The sequence below is a fragment of the Oncorhynchus mykiss genome, chromosome 17, assembly GCF_013265735.2.
Source record: "Oncorhynchus mykiss isolate Arlee chromosome 17, USDA_OmykA_1.1, whole genome shotgun sequence".
Lineage (NCBI taxonomy): Eukaryota > Metazoa > Chordata > Actinopteri > Salmoniformes > Salmonidae > Oncorhynchus > Oncorhynchus mykiss.
In genome coordinates this window covers 86877386-86883314 of record NC_048581.1, presented here as the reverse complement: position 1 = coordinate 86883314, position 5929 = coordinate 86877386, and the positions used below count along the sequence as shown (strand labels likewise).

At 39.7% G+C, this 5929-nt stretch overlaps 1 protein-coding gene across 1 annotated transcript in view; it reads left to right on the top strand.

Moving 5' to 3' along the window:
• The first annotated feature begins 2478 nt into the window (after window positions 1-2478).
• LOC110493290 (mitogen-activated protein kinase kinase kinase 12) overlaps window positions 2479-5929 on the top strand; it is a 79884-nt gene continuing 76433 nt past the window's right edge. Inside the window, exon 1 of the mRNA XM_036950889.1 lies at window positions 2479-2703. The gene's annotated coding sequence lies outside the window, so the exon portion shown is untranslated. The remainder of the gene's footprint in view (window positions 2704-5929) is intronic.

Here is a 5929-nt window from a genome sequence, read left to right as displayed (position 1 = left end):
GTATAGCTTCTTCTTCTTTGGAGTTTAACGGCGGTTGGCATCCAATATTTTGCACTATCGGCCCCAACTGGACTATAATATAAATCCAGTGTACTTTGTGATACAAAAGGGGAAAACATAAGAGTCAAATATCGTATACCCAAATACTTCTCTGCAGCTGCCACCACCACATCTATTTGCTGTCATTTACATTCCATTTCTGTGGTACAGTTGATAACCATTGCTATGAACGCTAAGAAGCCAACCTTACTGAAGCAAACATCACTCGTTGGTCTATCCCTCTGTGCTGGCACAGATGTTCTCCTCTCAGGATCCTTGACCCTTGACCCGTCCTCCTCTACTTTCTTCACTGCTTCAGCATACGACACCTTCTGCACTACACAATCCTCTGTCCCATGACCTCCTGCACACTCCCCACATCTTGGAATCTCCCTCTTACACACGACTGCAACATGACCATCAACGTTGCACTTGAAACAGCGCAGTGGATTCTGCACAAAAGCTTTCACAGGGAAACTGATATCCTGATATGTCTGGTTGAGTCTCTGACTCAAAATTCAAAAAGGACTGACAGTGTCTCCTCTGTTCCACCACGCTCACCACCATGTCTGAACGGTGGGCGTCACAAACACCAGGAATATTCACCTTCAATCGCTCCGCCTCCACACTTAACGCTACCCCCTTTCCTTTCATACAGCATATCTAAAAATCCAGTGTGGATTTTGTCCTGTTTCTGACATACATACAGTATGTTGACATTATATATATATTTTTTAAGTTGCACTAAATTCACTGAAATTCTTATGTTGTCTATTGTGGACTTTATTCAGCCAACTGTAGTCATTCAGCTTTGACAGAGCTGTTCCATCTGCGCTCGAAAAAGGCAGAATGGGTTGTTTCCTCTTATCTATCGTAGGCTTCTCTGATGAGTTGCCTTTGGTACAGATAATAACCATCAGTCTATATGAGTTGTATGTTTATAACCATCATTAGTCTATATGAGTTGTATGTTTATAACCATCATTAGTCTATATGAGTTGTATGTTTATAACCATCATCAGTCTATATGAGTTGTATGTTTATAACCATCATTAGCCTATATGAGTTGTATGTTTATAACCATCATTAGTCTATATGAGTTGTATGTTTATAACCATCATTAGCCGATATGAGTTGTATGTTTATAACCATCATTAGTCTATATGAGTTGTATGTTTATAACCATCATCAGTCTATATGAGTTGTATGTTTATAACCATCATTAGCCGATATGAGTTGTATGTTTATAACCATCATTAGCCTATATGAGTTGTATGTTTATAACCATCATTAGTCTATATGAGTTGTATGTTTATAACCATCATTAGTCTATATGAGTTGTATGTTTATAACCATCATTAGCCTATATGAGTTGTATGTTCATAACCATCATTAGTCTATATGAGTTGTATGTTTCTAACCATCATCAGTCTATATGAGTTGTATGTTTACATGTTTCTAACCATCAGTCTATATGAGTTGTATGTTAACATGTTTCTAACCATCATTAGTCTATATGAGTTGTATGTTAACATGTTTATAACCATCATTAGCCTATATGAGTTGTATGTCAACATGTTTATAACCATCATTAGCCTATATGAGTTGTATGTCAACATGTTTATAACCATCATTAGCCTATATGAGTTGTATGTCAACATGTTGCTGTGGATGCAGAGACTAAGATTACAGCGTAGGGTAGAAAAGTGTCCATGTACCACTGCCCTGGTCAAAGGTCAAAGGTGGTACACTATCTAGGTAAATAGGGTAGCAGGTCAGACACAGCCACTGTGTCAGCCTCAGTATTATGCTACTATCTAGGGGACGAGCAGTCCCAAGCTAAGATGCAATATTAAATCTGATATTGGTGCTTCATCCCCTCTGAGTCATTGAAGTTATGTAAATAAAAGCATTTGGACTGTTTGAGAAAGATAGAGGGAGAAATAAAAAACGTATGAGCATCAGTTGTTTCGGACTATAGAGGCGGAATTTGTGAACGTTTGTAATGAGAAGGCAATTCATCATGAACAATGATTTGGCATGTTCTTGTCATCGTTTGACAGGTATGTAAAACTAGTGAAATGTCGACACCTAGTGGAGTGTGCACGTCATCGCGTCACTTCAATTCAAAGAAATGCGTTCTGTCGTGCTATTGGTTTAGGATGCGGTTACGGATTCGCTCACGTGAGGTCAAAATAAAAACAACTACCTCTATACAAAATTACATGTCTTTGGGGGGAATGAATGAATGAATATAAACACATTTTTAAAAATCCCTAATTCGAGCAACGTTGATGTTGGAAACAAACACGAATGAGAGAGATCATACAGGAGAGACCACTCAATCTGGTGTGCGTGTGTATCCTATTTCAGCACCAGGAAGAGGGGACAGCTCCCTCCCCCACTCTCTCCCAGCTCTCCTTCACGAGCTCTCAGGTTTACAGCGATAACATAATTAGCCAGATGGGACCCCTCGCTCGTACACAGAGACTCAGATAGAACCAAAACGCACCAAGAGGGGGGGTACGCTACACTCAATGCTCCCGTCTTTAAACGCGTCTCAAACGGAGAATAGGATTTAGGACCTGCCCTGTCCTTTCATTGACGAACTCGTAATAAACAATCAAAGCAGTTCGCTACCGAGCCGTAGAACACAGACAGACGGTAGGTTTCCTTATCCGTTATACGATTGCACAGGAAATGATCAGGGCGCTGTCAAGTGCCATGTACCTGTCTGTTCCTTGTGTGCTACCTTGCCCTCATGACAGTTATTTGATCCATATGTTTGTTATTGCATGGGTGGTTTTAGGCAAAGGATATTTACTGATGGTTGTCAGTATGCTGTTGTTTATTGTGTTTGTGTGTCAGACTCAGAATTCTGTAGACTCTATTGATTTAGATATTTCAGTGGACCATGAATTGCAGCCTACAACACGGGTCGATCCAATTTAGCATCGTTCTAAGACCCTCGTGATCACCCTCCTGTGCCAGTGCCTTACATGGAAATGGCACTTTAAAAAATAATAATATCTTACTAGAAATGAAATGTTTATATTCTAAGCTTTTTTTTTATGTCATTTTGCCATGACAGTTTGGAGTGGCAGTAGGTATTCACATGCCAATTGTCAACAGTTGAAACGACAGTCAGTCAGTCACAGCATACAACACAGTATCTAGCCTAGTGCCTAGTGCCTTTTGTAGCCTACACGCGGATTGTTGAAATTCAATACTCTCTGCCTGCCACTTTTATTCTGGACAAAGGACAATGCACTGAGATGGCTATCTCTCTGACCATTAATCCCCATGATAGGAGCCTAGTCTAATCATATTGTTCTGCAGTATCACATTATACGGTTAGGGGGCGCTCTAGCGTCACTATAGCCAATGTCAGGCCTTACTGCATCGGCCGTATGTCATCCACATTATGATTTTTTTTCCCCAAATGGCACCCTATCCTCTATGTAATGCATTACTTTTAACCAGAGGTCATGGCCAAAAAGTAATGCACTATATAGGAAAAGCTGCCATTTGGGACGGACCTGTTATGTCGGCAAGCCAAGACAAGGTTCTCCACCTCTCAGGGTAATGAACTCGATATTTATTGATTAGGAGTTTCATTTTCTTGAGTGCTATAAACTATAGAGTTTCACTCGTTAGCCCTTCAAATCCTTAAAACCCATCGCGACAGACATCCCTGCCTGGCTGCCATCAGCGTGTTTTATGGTAATCAATTTGACATCCTGGCTTTTGGTAGTATTTTTTTTTTTAATGCAAGTAGCATATTGAATCACTTTGCCCTTACAACAAGGGATCAGTATTGTGGTATTGGCTGACTGAAGCACTGTAAACAATTATCCATTTTTATGAACATGAAAGTGATACGAAATAATTTTGATTTGTAATTGGGGTAGGCTCATTATGGAGTGTTATTGAAAACTGTTCATCCAATTTATTGAGTTAACTGATTTGGGCCAAATGTAAAACATTTTTTGGAAGCTTCAACGTTGTCTCTTACATTTCAAGGCCATGGATAACGAATGTTGTGTTACAGTACACTGGTCATTGGCAAAACTTTACTGCACTGCATGTTTGAGGTGTTAGACAATAGTATTGGGGAATTATGCTGAAATATCAGATCCAAATTCTTCTGCAGTGAGAGATTATACTATCACAGACTAGAGAACAACATTTATACAATCAACATTAAAGATTATCAGCGTGAGTACAGCGGATTGGCTGATGATTACATCATATCTCTAAGAACATAATATTTACTAAATGGTTTGTCTTCTGTCAGTCTGGCTTATGGATTTAACTATTTCATCTGTCTGGTCTTTATACCCAACAACTGTCACTTTCCCCACTGGTCTCACTATCAAAACGTAGCATTGCTTTTCCACTGGTCTCACTATCAAAACGTAGCATTGCTTTTCCACTGGTCTCACTATCAAAACGTAGCATCGCTTTTCCACTGGTCTCACTATCAAAACGTAGCATCGCTTTAGTGGGAGAAAGAAAGAGAATCAGACAGTGTTTGTTAGAGAAATATTTTAAGAGAGATTTTGCTCTCACATCTTAAGCCTTGAAGTACAATTCTTCCCCAAAACACACTTACTTCTTCCAAAAAACACACTTACTTCTTCCCAAAAAACACACTTACTTCTTCCAAAAAACACACTTACTTCTTCCCAAAAAACACCCTTACTTCTTCCAAAATATACACTTACTTCTTCCAAAAAACCCTTACTTCTTCCCAAAACACACTTACTTCTTCCAAAAAACCCTTACTTCTTCCCAAAACACACTTACTATTCCCCCAAAACACACTTACTATTCCCCCAAAACACACTTACTATTCCCCCAAAACACACTTACTTTTCCCCCCAAACACCCTTAAGTCTTGTCCAAAACATACTTACTTCTTCCTCAAAACACCCTCACTTCTTCCCAAAACACCCCTACTTTTATCCAAAACACCCTTCTTCCCAAAACATCCCTAGTTTTTCCCAAAACACCCTTACCTTTCCATCAAACACCCTTCTGTCTTCCACAAAACACCATTACTTCTTCCCAAAACCCTATTGCTTCTTCCCAAAACACCCTTAATTCTCCCCCTAACACCCTTACAACGTCCCCAAAGCACCCTTACTTCATCCCCCAAAACACCCATACTTATTGTCCCAAACATCGTTACTTTTCCACTAACACCCTTACTCCATCCCCCCCAAAAACGTACTTCTTCCCAAAAACACCCTTACGTCTACCCCAAAACACAATTACTTCTTCCCAAAAACATTCTTACTTCTCCCGAAAACATCTTTACTTCTTAAAAAAAAATATATTCTTCCCCAAACACCCCTACATCTTCTCCAAAACAAATGCACCTTTTCCAAAGCCTGCTTACTTCTTCTTCAAAACATCCTTGCTTCTTCCCAAAACACCCGTATTTCTTACCAAAACCTGCATTTTTCCTCAAAACAACCTTACTTCTTCCCAAAACCATGTTGCTTCTTCCCAAAACACCATTACTTCTTCCCAAAACCATGTTGCTTCTTCCCAAAACACCATTACTTCTTCCCAAAACACCATTACTTCTTCCCAAAACCATGTTGCTTCTTCCCAAAACAACCTTACTTCTTCCCAAAACCATGTTGCTTCTTCCCAAAACACCATTACTTCTTCCCAAAACACCATTACTTCTTCCCAAAACTCTCAATTCTTCCCAAAACACTCCTACTTCTTCCCAAAACACCCTTACAACTTCCTCAGAACACCATTACTTCTACCCCAAAATACTTCTTCCTCTAATTACCCTTACATCTTCCTCACAGCACCCTTACGTCTTCCCCAAACACCCTTATGCCTTCCCCAAAACACCTTGTCTTCCCCA